General features: G+C 40.0%; 1 pseudogene; it reads left to right on the top strand.

Annotated features, from left to right (window-relative positions):
- Nucleotides 1-1,586: 1,586 nt before the first annotated feature.
- On the top strand, nt 1,587-3,442 carry LOC133928171 (uncharacterized; annotated as a pseudogene).
- The last annotated feature ends 10,840 nt before the right edge of the window (nt 3,443-14,282 follow it).

The raw sequence follows: 14,282 nt of genomic DNA, 5'->3' as shown, positions 1-14,282 counted from the left end.
GCTGTCGATTTTGGGATTGGTCGATTTGCATGACTGCATCACTGCATGTGTTGGTGTAGTGGTTAGTGGTGGTCATCGATTCTTGTTCTGGATCAACTGCTTCTGGATATGCCTCGCCTGTGGCATATGCTGCATGCAGAAAGCAGCTTGAAGCGTCGAGAAACGCGTGCGTAGCCTCACCAGCATGCAGTGTTCAAGAGCAGATGAGCATATTTTTCTTGCCTTTTACCCTAGCTAGACGTATTTATTTCATGCATGATGGCATGATGCATGATGCATGATCTCTATAGAGATTTATTCGTTTTTTACATTACGAAAAAGTAACCAGCATGCAGCCACACCTTGATCTACATACTGGAAGCAGTGGTTGTTCAGAGTTGCTACAAGAAAAATCGAAGTTGTTCAGAGAGTAATGTACGCTTCATTCTCAGAGCTGACGTAGTATCTGATGCGAGAATTCGAAAGTTTAAATATACTTAAGCAATGATGACTTATTCAGAGTCATCTAGACCTTATCATACGACGACTACTTTAATTTGTTAGGGAACTTCATTTTCTTCATTACTGAGCGATAGCGGTTTCAGGGAACTTTATTTTTTTCATTATTGTGCAACAACTCAGTTGGTAAGGCATCTAGTTGAGAAGTTGTCTAACCGGGCTCAAGCACTGGTGCTGGTAGGTCGTGTGAATACCTTTGTAAAGGTTTTGGTACTTTCTTATCTTTGAGACAAAGCCTGAGGATGTCTTCTCCCGTGGTCGAGGTTTTTTAAGTGCTCAACGCAATATTCCTTTATTGTCAGGCAGCTACAGCAACAACTAACTCCTGCATGGAATAGAGAAGATCCAATGGAATGTACCCTTGTAGCAGCAGCACCATCTAAATCCTTACGAACAAAAGCATATATACATCAACGATTCTTTTGTTCCATGTGGAACACCAGGTGATTCAACAGCAACATCTCAGTTGAAAGCTGGCTGGCCTGCTAAGAATAATATCTCTTCATATCTAGGTCGATATAGTTTCTCTATCTATCTCTCTAGTCTCTACCGGTGGTTTCTAGTTAGACAGCTTGGTCTCAGAGCATCTCTAAGAGACACCTATTAAATTCTCTATAGGTAAATTTAAAGATTTTTTACTAACCCCCCCCCCAATAGCTCTCCAAAATAAATCCCTATTTTTACTGACCCCCTAAACACACCCCCATACTCTCTATATCTACAGAGCAAACTTTATCCCCAATCCCTCCCCTCACCAGGTTCCCACGCTAGACGCGTGTTCCCGCTCCCTTTCCCGCGCCAACCCAGAACCCAAGTGGGGGCTCCCGCCCTACTGTCACGCGCTTCGTCAGATGCCACCTTCCCGCCCTCCCGCCACGCGTCGTCGATGCCCTGACCGCGGCAACCCCCGCCCTCCCACCGTGCGTTGTCGACGCCCCCGACCGCAATGACCCCGCCCTCCCACCACGCGTCGTCGATGGCGCTGACCACGATGACTTCCGCGCTCTTGTCGCGCGCTGTCAACGCACCAACTACAACGACCCCGCCACTCCCGCCACGCGCCATCTACCGTCGACGCACCGACCGCGATGACCCTGCCCTCCTGCCGCGCGCCGTCAATGTCGCAGACCGCGACAACCCTCGCCCGGCCCCGGGCCCCTCCTCCTCCTTCCCGCTACAAGGTCGATTTCACAACAATTCTCTTTTCCTGCTTTCTAACAAATAGCCTGATCCATCTATGGTTGAAACGGCCACACAAAGTTTAGATCAATGTTGATTCTGGTGGGTAGGTCGATGAGCCATTGTCAATTGCAACTGTATAACTATATGCTATTGTATCATAGTAGCAATAGTCCAATCCTTGAGAAAATTTCCGACTATGAGGTTGTTTGTGGTACTGATTTTGTAGTAATTCTAGGTTGTTCACAGTAGTTACAGTATCTCCTTGCCTCTACTGTAGTACTTCCATAGTTCATCGGCTAAACTGTTGCATTGTGGTCTGCATATCTCATCGATGTATGATCGTAGAAACTTGTTTAAGATGTGCTACCCTGGAGAAGCACACACTTTCCAATGCAATATTGATTCGCAATGAGTTGCATGATTCAATTTCTCTAGTAGATGTGATGTCTGTTTACATGACATTTTGAGCAATTGCTCCAATTAAGCAACAATTAGGACTGAATTTTTCACTGATATGAGACATGCTCCCTACATGGTATTATATCTTCATTAAGGTTGATTTTTGCTGAGTGCATGAGCATCTTTCTGGGTCTTATACAATAGTTTCATAGTTGCATAGTTGACATAGTTGTCCTGCATAGTGTTCTATAACAATTGATATTTTTATGAATTTAATAGTGACTATGGACGGAAGTGGATATTATACTATTTTGATGAATGAAGAGAGTAATGAACTGGCTTAGGATGGACCGAGTAGCCCACCTGAGGAGCAGGTAACACCAGTTGTGGAAGTTACTCCCATCGTGAGACCAAACCAAAAAAGATCAAAAGATTTTAGTGAGAAGGAAGACGAAATATTGGTATCGTCATGGCTCAATATCAGTATGGATGCAGTACAAGGCACCGATTAATCTCGTTCTACATATTGAAAGAGAATTTATGATTATTTCCACTCCAACAAGGACTTCACCTCAGATCGCACCTAAAATTCTCTCATACACCGTTGGTCTGCTATTCAAGAAAATATCAACAAGTTTGCTGGATGTCTAAGCCGGATTGAGGGTAGAAAGCAAAGTGAAGTGTCTTGCCAAGACAAGATTATTGACAAGTTTCCCATTTACTTTTTATTATATATACATCAACATGAATTGGTCCTAAATGTACTGACTTTTTTTGTTGACCTGTATAGCTTGTGCAGGTATGCACTTTGTTCAAGTCGAAAGATAAGACCAATAAGTCATTTCAATTCATGCATTGTTGGAACCTCTTAAGAACATAGCCAAAGTGGATTGATAGGTAGACACAAAAGTCATCTCACAAAAAATAGAAGACATCTGACACTTCAACTCTGGCTACGTCTACTCTTATTAGCCTTGATGTGAATGAGGCTGGAACTCCAGAGTATTCTATATTGAAGAGACCAATAGGTAAGAAGAGAAACAAAGAAAAATTATGTCAAGGTGGAGATCTTGTGTACATAGATGCGTTAGATAATTTATGGACCAAGAAGAAAGAGGCTGATACGTAGAAAGAGCTCAAGAAAGATGAGAGATACAAACAAGCATATGCACCGAAACAAGAGAGGGTTGCACTTGAAAAGGAAAATCTAGAGTTAAAGACCAAAGAGTTTGAGTTCAAGAGAATGTTGGAAGAAGAGAGAATTATATCGATAGATAGTAATGATATGTCTGACCCGCAACAACAATACTACAGGAGCTTGTAGAATGAGATAGTGACTCAACGTTTGAACAGCTCGAGTTGATCCATAAGATGTGTGCTGCAGCTGCTACTTGTGTGCTGATCCATATGATGTCTGGGTTATTTTAATTTTAGTTTGAGTCTCAGTAATAATGACTTGCCATAGTGTCATGTTGGACAATTGATAAGATTAGTATGAGTGATTTTGTTACTATCTTATTCTTATTATGAGTTGTGAATTGATCGACTGCTCTTGACGTTATTGATGAATGTTACTCGGATTTTCTGGTGAATTGGTATAAATCTGTCTGCATGTTTTCTTCCAGGCTGAATCTACCATTACGTGGCATGTTATGCCATATTTTTTACTAGGTAGAAACTTGTTGGCTATACACAATCCTCTAGCTTGTAGAATGAGCAGTTTTTCCCTTAAAGTGGGAGATTCCTCGGTTGTAAAGATCATTGGATTTGCTAATCAGTTCCAAACAACTACGAAGTAGTTAGGGATTAGCTGCAGTACTGCTATTGACCTTACTATAGCACCATATGGTCAGGTATACTAGTGTAGCATTTTTGTTCGTTCTCCAGGTGACAATCAAGGGTGAGTTGAACCTGTATTGTGTGTAAAATACAACTTTAGACCAATGCCGCTTGCAGCCTAATCATATTTTTAATTTGGGCTCTTATGCAACAGAAGAAAGTATATATGATTGTGGACTCAAATTTTGTATATATGATCGTTGACTCAAGGACAGATCTACCATGGTACGGTTCCTTATCAAACTGATATTGATTGTGTTCTACGTTTGCTGCAACAATAATGAATTCATGATCATCATTCGATGACGATGAATCTAAGACCTCTTGCATGAGAAAGCTACAACAACTCATCGCAAAACAGATCAATTTCTCCTCTGGTGCTGCATGCACACGAGAGGCCTGGGGCAGTAGACGAGAGCCTACGTATGCACGGTATCGACGGTGTGTCCACTCGAGATCGACGGTGTGTGGTTGCTCGCGATCCACGATCCGTGCTTGGGTTCGGCGCCGCTCGGGATCGACGGTGTGACGCGACCACAGGAGACAATTGCTCGGGATCGCTGGCGTGACGGTGTGACCACAGGAGATCACAGGAGACGGTGTGACGTTGCTCGGGATCGCTGGAAGGGAGACGGCATGGGTGGCAATGGGCGTGCGCAGGAAGACGAGGCGCATCGTATGACTGAGCGGTTAGAACTTCCAACGAATTTTAGAATATAGAGAGTCACAAATAGGGTATCTGTTGAAGGGGAAATATTCTAAGGAGTAAATATTCTAGGAATGCTTCTTTATATGGAGATATAGAGAATCAATTTTAGAGTCTTTTGGAGATGTTCTCTGCTGTGCCATTACCTACTTCTAAAGCTATAGCATAATAGGGAAAAAATCGACCCGATATATCCGTTTTACCGTTGGACCCGGAAGAAATAATTTATTATATTTACCAGTAATTTTTAAAATTTTATTTAAATTTTATCTAATATATATGATAAATCATGTTTACAAGTGACCTACATTAAATTTTATTTACCGGTAAAATACCGTTGGCATTACGTCACAAACTTAGTTCTGCTTGGCGTCCTGAGAGGTTGTATTGGTAACATTACCGGAGGGCTTACACAAAGTTCTTGTACTGAACATCAGAAAATGTTGGTTGGCTTTAAGAGGGGATCGACACAGAGCGACAAGGACTCTTCCTCGAGCACATTCCAAAGGAGACCCGATAGTGAGACCACCGGCGAGAAAGGGAGCTCCTCGGGATAGTCCTCGGCCTCGGAGCATATGCCGCCTTATGGCGCGCTATATAAGAGAGGTCAAGGCTCAAATGCATTCATCGACAAGAGTCAGAATTCAGCAACAAATTACAAGTAGAGCTAGCTGATATCTGTGGAGCATGAATTACAGGGCAGGTCTCCTTTGGCACGGAGGCATGCAACCATGCATACGTGTATGCTAATTAGTGGAGGTAATTAAGCTAGCTTGGCAGCTGAAGTTCCGCGCGTGCCAAAGGAGAATTGCCCTGCGATTCACGGTTCTGATAATTTTGATCTGACAGTTGAGCTGCAAATGCATCCAAGCACCAACTATCAGATACATGGTGTAAGATAGCTTTGCATTGCGATTGTGATACTGTGGCTATGTGAGGTAATCCGTTCAGATAATATATAGCCGTGAGCCAGCTACCAGTGAGACTGTTTATCTGTAATTAGCTTGCAGGTAACAAGATAACAGGCCTTTTGGAGACCGGTGAGTTTCTCATTTTGTCACCATGACAAGAGCATTCCTTTTTCCTCGCAAAAGAAGGTATGTTTTCAGAAATTGCAAAATATATACTCATTGCTCTCTAGCAGACTACAGGGCTTTTTTTAGACCTACCAGACTACCTGTTGGGAAAACGATCTTCGGAACTGCGAATTCATTTGAACACTGCTGGCTTCGGGTAGGTTATCGAGCTAAAAAATATACTTGGCTCGGGCTTAAAGCCGGCTCAAGCCGACTCGGCTAGGCTCGCGAGCCAACAGTTAAAGGTACAGTTTCAGACTTTCAGGCTTCAACCTTTCAGGCATCATGGAATATCAGCCAAGGTTTTAGTATTTCAGAGATCACAATTCAGCAATTCAGCAAACTAGCAAAGTAATTTTAATATAATCTCGTAGATCTAGAAACACTTAGCAAAATAATACAACAATCATCATGTAAAGGAACATAATAGAATTGTGATCATTGATCATGGATGAAAATGTACTAGCACACAAGAATAATAGATAAATAGAATTATCAGGACACACTACCATACAATCAATCCATACTATCATTACCATATGGGTACAGAGTAGGCACTAACACACATGACATGATAGAATCATAATTAAAGTCCATACTTTCATTACCATCAATATAATGCACATTAGTTTCACTGTCATAGTATTAAAGTCCTATAAGAGCAGAGCCAATTAGCAGATATTGAAAAATAAATTGTCAAAAACAGTCCAAACATTCATGTGGTTTCTCGAGCTCTAGGTCACCAATGTAGCTCGAGGACAAAAACAGTCCAAACTCCAGCCCTAATGTCAAGGCATGAGGCATGGACCCAGCTATATATACTCCTTGCTTCTACCTCTCTCTTGCCACAATGCCATGGCAACATCGAGTCATCAACCTGTACTCTCTACTTAAAGGAGGTAGGAGACATTGTTTCTTTGAAACTAGTCAAAACTGTAAACGGATCGAATAATGCACTAGCAGTGCAGCGCCCTACATTACTAGTACAAATACTCCTCAGCCCTGGCCCATCCTTCCACCCATAAAGATATATATAGTGAAGCAGTACCTACTCGATCTCTCCCTCAATCCGGCCGCCTCACCATGGTTAATCCACATATCGTCGTCAATTCATCATGCTTTAATTCTCAAAAAATTCATCATGCTCGACTTTTTTTTTCAATCATGCTTGACATCTTATTTGCACCAGCGATGGATGAACATGGGCAACCATGCATCACTGCAGCAGCTGCAGCAGAACACGTCATCAGTGACAGTTTAAAATCGTCATCAATGATAGATTTTGAATCGTCACTAATTACTCAACACTGATAGTTTGTTGGGAATAGAATCAGCACTAAAAATTAACATTAATGCCGGTTCGTGAATAAAATCGGCAATTTTAACAACCAGCGGTGATATGTGTTTTTCGCCCTTTTCAAATGTTGTCCAGTTATTTGTTATGAACTATTCATCCAGAAAATATTATAGATAATAAACACATATAGTTATGTGCATAAATGAGTGCGCTAGCTGTTGCCTCAAACAGAAGTTTTATTAGACTTCTGTATACAACAAAACTGATGCTATCACACCAAAACTCAAGGTGTAATTGGTACTTTTCTACACGAGCCTTCCTACAATGCGGGCCAAGCACCGTGTACCCCACCACTAGGCAAGAAGATGTAAGATTAAAGTCAAGCTACCATTTGTCCGTGTCCAGGTGTTGCAGTAAAAATCCTACAGGCAAATAGCAGCAACATAGAGGAAAACTTAATATTATTAAAATAATCCTAGATACAAGCTACAAGTTCGTGTCACCAACCGTTTCAGCTGCATGTAACCGCAAAGGCCTAGGAGTCATTGCACACACATCATCATTCTATTTAAGCGCTTTCAGTTTGAAATGGTTGTAATTTGGGAACATGTATCCAAGTTGCAGATCAACCGATTATAGAAGCGCATGACCATCAAATCTTTCAACCATAAGTCATTGGTCTGTTTCGGAGCTAGATACTATTAAAGTGATATATACTTCTTTAGGTACTACAATCTCAAAAGAGATAGTGATCATCATTTTATTGTTATCAACCAATGTTGTGACACCTTGAGTTTTAGCATACTAATTTATAACAAATTTCACTCCAAATTAAAATCTTTTTGTGATTAATTAAACCAACTAAAATCAAGAAAAAGTACATATTCAAATATATTAAATTGACTAGGTATTCTAAAATGCACTAGAATTAGTTCCAAAATAATCCTTGCATTGAATTAGTGCATATGCATTGGTTTATTGATTTTATAGTTTTTTTTAGTGGAGTTTTGAAATTAAATGTCTCTCAATTTCAAAAGTATTCTTAGATTCTATTCAGCTCAAGTCCAAATTGAATTCAAGTCTTTTGATTCAAACCATCTTCAAAGTCTCAAGATCCAAATCCAAATCATAATTCAAATATCCCCATTTGAATTTGTGCCAAGACCTAACTCAAATCCAAATTCAAAAAGTCTGTTTTGAATTCATCCCAAAACTCTTTCTCCTTTTCTTTTTCCTTTTCCCTTTTCTTCTAAACGGGCCGAATTCCCCTATCATTCTCCCTCGCGCAGCCCAGCCAACCCGGCCTTCTTCCCCCTCTCCTTCTTCTGCGCTTGGCCCACTCGTGCGCGTCGTCGGCTCAGTCTCCCTGCACGCACAACCCATTTCACGTCTCAAAAAAAGTTAATCACGTAATTAAGCGTTCTTATTCATCATCACGTTGGGTTTTTAAGTATTTGAATATTAAGTTGAGTTAAACATGTTTCAAAAGTATGTGGATATAGTTTAGAGCTTGTTAGAAAAATCCTAAGTGCCTTGGAGTTAGAGAGGTATGCAAAGAGGGGAGGCTTAGGAAAATTCAGCAAAAAATCCCTCTCGCGGTTTGACTGCGGCTCACCCGCAGTCTAACTGCCAGGTAACAGCTACGTGGATTTACCGCATGGGTTACCGTGGTCTGACCAGCACCACTTGCGATCTAACCATCAGAACTTAGCAGAGGATCGATTTAAGGCAATCGATCTCTCTCACTCACTCTCTCTCACACATTTTCTCTCTCACTCGCTCACTCTTCCCAAACCCTAGAAGAGAGAGAGCTTACCGTTCGTCACGTTTGAAGGTCAAATATCGGAGGTGGGAACTTCCTTAAGCTTCCCAAAAGGCTTCACCAAGCCTTTCCCCCTTCCTCCGGTTGCCGGAGGAGTTCTTCACCGTTTTTCTCCCACCACGAGCTCGTTTCCCCTTTCTAGAGTCCAATTAATCAATCGGAGCTCCCTTGAAGGATTTCGATCCAATAGAAAGTTCATCTACGCCAAGGTAAATATCCTCGTACCGTTTTTCCGTCGTTTCCTAGCTCTAGGCGATCATCATTTTGTTTTGTACCAAAAAATGCTAGTGACACTAGATCTAGATCTCGTTTTGGGGGGGGGGGGGGGTTTACGTGTTTGAGTCATGCATGTCATCCGAACGACCACATAAAACGTTCCTCTAGTCTTGTGGAGTACTTTGGTGCCCTTCGTCATCGAAGGTTTTGCTGGAGTCCTCGCTTGTGACCCCACAAAGGTGTTGCTAGCAGGGTCTAACGGTCTAACCACCAGTAAAATGGTTCAAAAATATCAGTCAGCCCCATGATCAAGGTTAACCGCCACTAGGGCGGTCTGACCATTGGTCGGCAGTCCGACCACCACTATACATGCGTTCTAACCGTCAAAGGCCAAAACCTTCTACATGTCGGTGGTCTCACCGTTACTTCAATGCCGGTCTGACTACCAGCCAGTTAAAGCTATATGCACTTATGTTGCCTTATCCGAGGTTTCAAACTTCAAAACTCTAATCTTTTGGCGGTTTTTTGCAAATATTTTCAAAACACAACGCTCTATTATTATCCAAGCATGCATTGTTTACACATTTTTTTATCGCTCATTTCTTTATGCATGCATTTTTTATTTGTTTAGAGAATATTGCGCCGCTAGTCCAAGCGAGTGAAAGCGACGTCAATCTATTTGAGTTCTGTGAGTGCTGCGCCGGGAGTATCAAGTAACCGCCAAAGCAGCGAGGCAAGCATATAAGTATATTGCACCCTTTTTGTTGAATTGAATGGAGTCTAAATTGACAAGTCATGGCTTAGGTATGTTTGCATGTTTAGCGAGTCATTGTCAGGCTTATGTGCGTAGAACCTATATTGATCGCAGGGTGGTACGTCAGGGAGGAGCCAGCGTGGTGGCATGGCACAGAGAAAGGTGATGGGGCAGCACGTCAGGGAGGAGGTGACGGGACGGTCCGTCAGGAGGAGGCAATGGGGTGGCGCATCAGAAGGAGGCGGCGGTGCATCGGCACGGTGAGGCAACAGAGTGCAGAGGAAGCGGCGGCGTCGGCAGAAGAGCGCAGAGGAGGCGACTGAATGGAGCGAGCAATATAGATAAGGTATCAGTGCCGGTTCTATGTAGTAACTAGTACCAATATATGTATCAGTACCGATTAGTACTTAGAACTAGCACTGATAAATTTTTTTATTTTTTCTCAAAAATACAGAAAACAATAATTATTCTATTGTTAAATTCAGCTAAAAACTAAAAAAATTCAAAGAAAAATGATTAGAGTTAAAAAAAATATGAAGCCAAATTTATTGTGTTTGTATTACTGTTGCCTACATGATAAAAATATTTGTATGTATGAAATGTGCACTGAATTATCTTTGGGATAGGTGCAGAGTTGAGTGATATGGTAGCGAGTTGATGACACGGTGGTGCTATGATACACATGCCAAAAGCCAAAGAAAAGGAAGTTTCTGTGTCATGAAAAGAGAAATACTCATAGTTTTATTAGTACCATATTCATCTAGACATGGTCGTAACTCAACAATATACTGAGGTAGGCTCTTCGGTGATTTGATGGTGATTGCATGCATATTCTAAATTTATACAAATTTCAGCAAATACATAAAAGTTGCTTTCATTAAATAATTAATATTTTGTTATGGTCATGGTGTATGTAGGTAACAAGATATCAAAAAATTGTTTAGTAGCATCTCATCCTCATAAGTATGGTTATGAACACAGAGGAACGAGCTCACCTTATAATTTAATTGATGTGTATGGGCTCGTGTCATATGATCTTGCAATGATGCAACAACAATCAATTATGGATTTTTACTTATAGTGCATGTATCTACAGTTGTGATGTCCTCATCAAATGGGTGATAGGATATTAGTGCAACACACCATGTCAATGTAGAATGCCTAGAGTTCGGTTGCAAAAGAGCATAACTACATATATATTTAGTACAAAATTTGTATACTTGTTGCTTGGGAATTACTCGTCTTTTTGCCTTTGCAACTATTGCTTCTTTTTATAGAGAAATTATAGTTTAATAGATGATCGGAGACTGCAGATACATAGAGCTCATCGAAACAATTTTATTTGACTATTTAAACACCCCATTTGGGTACCGGATGATTCCATAGAGAGTCCAATAAACGAACAGAAATTTAGACCCCCTACAGCCCTAGATTTTTGGTGTTCAAGGTTAGTGTTCCATTGATGGGTTTCCTTGCAATTAGATGGTTTTTGCTAGTTTAAATCTAGAGAGTATGGTTAAAACCTAAGGGGATAACATAGATCAAAAGGGGTTTCCGTGTAGGTAAACCACTGCCTGCGTAGTAGCAGATCAATCTTTATTTTGAAGGAGTTAAGGGCTAAACTAGTAAAATCTACGATAACAGAAGTTGCAGAAGTTGTAGAGGACTATGAAATCTATCTACTGTAAAATTTTAAGAATGGTCGGTCCAGTGGTTTGTGCGTAATCATCATTGAAGGTTTTTTGTTATGTGGCAATCGACATTCTGCTAGATCAATCGGAGTTTTGATGACTTTAACAATTTTTCAAGCAGAACCCATCGACTAGACAGTTCTAGATAACGTCAACACCTTGCTTTGTTTAAATTTTTGAAATTGTATAAAGCATTCTTCATATAACAAAATTGGATAAAGCTAATAGAACACTTACTGATCAAGGCGTTGTTCTGTTTAGGCTTGTGGTGGCTCTATTTTGGTCGGAATTGGCACAAAAGATGTGTTTTTACTATAGCAAATATCAGTGTCGATTGGTAGCTGGAGCCGACACTGCAACGAACTATCAGTGCCAGCACCAATACACTACAACGGACTATCAGTGCCGGCACTAATAGTCTGTTCCAGTGCCGGTTCTTAGCTTGAACTCGCGCATGAGAGATTAAGAATCGATATTGATATGTTTTTAATATCAGTTACTGTTCAACCTGTACTAACGTCCCCCTATTTTTTAGCGGTTATGTACTAGTGCATGATGTTTCAACGCTAACAAAGGTGTATGCTATTGTCCTCTTAGTTCTTTTTTCCCAGTCTCATGGATCCTAGTGTTCTTTGCTTGCCTATTTTTGCCCTAGCGAACTTTATTTCATTAATTCCTCAACAAATTTCTTCTGCTAATTGGGTATTTTCCTTTTGCAAATACTTCCATAGGCTATGGCCGCAGCAGTTTCAAGGAAATTTTTGACGTTTGCCGGAAAAATTCAGCATCGATCATCCATGAGTGACATGGACTATTGTGTCAGCCTCTCAACAGTGCCTTTAATGTTGTCCAAGCTCACTTCACTGCTAGGGTAACCTGTCATTGTTTGGATATACCGTGGGGACGACCATGATCTATATATATGCTTGAGGCCGACCAGCCTGATCAAATGTTGCGGACGATTGAGCGGCCGGCCGATTAATCTAGGTCACTAGGACAGAAATGACGTCTAGCTAGTTTTCCCCCACAAACATTGGAGACCTCACTGAAACTTCGTTGTAGCCATACCCTACTAAATATTTGCAAAAGCAAAAGATCAAATAAGCAAAATAATTCTGTTACCGGAATTAGCTAAGTATAACTCACAAGAAGAAGAAAAAGAAAGAAAGAAAGCAAAGAACACGAATCGATCAGATAGGGAAAAAAAAAAGAATAGACATAATTAAGAGAACATTAGCATACACATCTTTGTTGTCATCGTACGTACGCAACACTATCCTTAGTCTGAGGCCTGAGGGTCATCAACAGAACGATTAATGACAAGCATGATGGCAATCCATGCTGGGTTAGCCATGGTGAGGCCGGATAAGACGGAGGGGTTGCTGCTCTGTACATAACTTCGTGAGCGATTTTTTTAAACAATATTATTTTATTAGAAAAGAGCAAAAATAATACTAAAATATGCTATTTGAAGAAATAGGTAATGTCAGCACACGGAATACCGACTAGCGACTTATCGGCACTCCATGTACCAACGTGCTATATGGCAATGGGCCTTAGCGTCTGTCGGTACTTCGCATGCTAATAGTTCATTTATCCCTATATAATATTTTAAAAAAATTATAACTTTTTCATATGATCTCGGATGAAAATAATCTTTATATGAAAATTGTACCTATACATGATATCTACAACTTTATAGTCTCACAATTTCTCATTTTAATCCGTTTAGATGCTAAAAATAGTTATAAATTTTAGAACTAAAATTTATAGCCACTTTTGGGTTTCTAAACAGATTTAAATGGAAATATGTTAAATTACAAAATTATAGATATCGTTGATAGGTATAATTTTTATATAAAGATCATCTTCATCCGAAAATCATATGAAAAAATTATTAATTTTTCTTTAAATATTGTCTGCGGGGCACAGAACCTATCATCATGCGTAGCATGTTGGCACGCGAAGTGGCGACAGGCTCTAAGGTCTACTGGCATGTAGCATATTGGCATACGAAGTACTGACAGTTTCTTAATTAGTACTTCATGTGCCGATCGATAATATATATAAGTATCGGATTTTAGTATTATTTTTACTTTTTTAATAAAATAATATTACTTAAAAAAGTTCACTTCGTGAGTGGGTGGGACAGCGTTGGTGTGTTTATGTGTTTTATAAATATACAGTAGTGTAGGAACTAAAATATACGAATTTAGTAAGATAAAGTTAATACCATAGAGGGGATCGAAATTGTTCGACCCATGCACAAAAATATCTAGACACGTATGAGACACCTGTTGTAATGTTACGTGCCAAGTGCCAACGAAGGGCTTCCAAACATAGCAATACTCTTTCAGTCATAAAAGAATAATGTTTTGAGTTGTGTTCACCCAATATATCGAAACTTTGATCAACAATTACTCAGTGTACAATTTTACACTGAAAATGAACATTAGGAAATGGTGTGAGCGGATTTTTCTCATCAAACAGTTTTATAATCATATGCTTTTGCTATGGTTTACAAATATGTTATAATAAAAATTAATGCTAAAATTATGTTCTGTAGATCATGTTTATGTAAAAGCATCGCTCTTTTGTAAGTGGAGGGGGGTAATGTAAAGTCAATGCTTGTATAAGTTTAATTTCCTATGTTTTTATGTTATCGTTTCCTGAGCAATTTGCAAATTAAACTCAAAAGTATAAAGTACTCTTTTTTTAGCATTAAATGCAAGACTCCAATGTCTGATTTCAAACATAGATAATGAGTTTACAGTTTAATCATGTTTCCACTATACTAGACTT

This window comes from Phragmites australis, chromosome 9, assembly GCF_958298935.1.
Source record: "Phragmites australis chromosome 9, lpPhrAust1.1, whole genome shotgun sequence".
Classification (NCBI taxonomy): domain Eukaryota; kingdom Viridiplantae; phylum Streptophyta; class Magnoliopsida; order Poales; family Poaceae; genus Phragmites; species Phragmites australis.
Note: the sequence above shows the minus strand (reverse complement) of the source record. Positions and strands in the feature narration are given on the sequence as shown.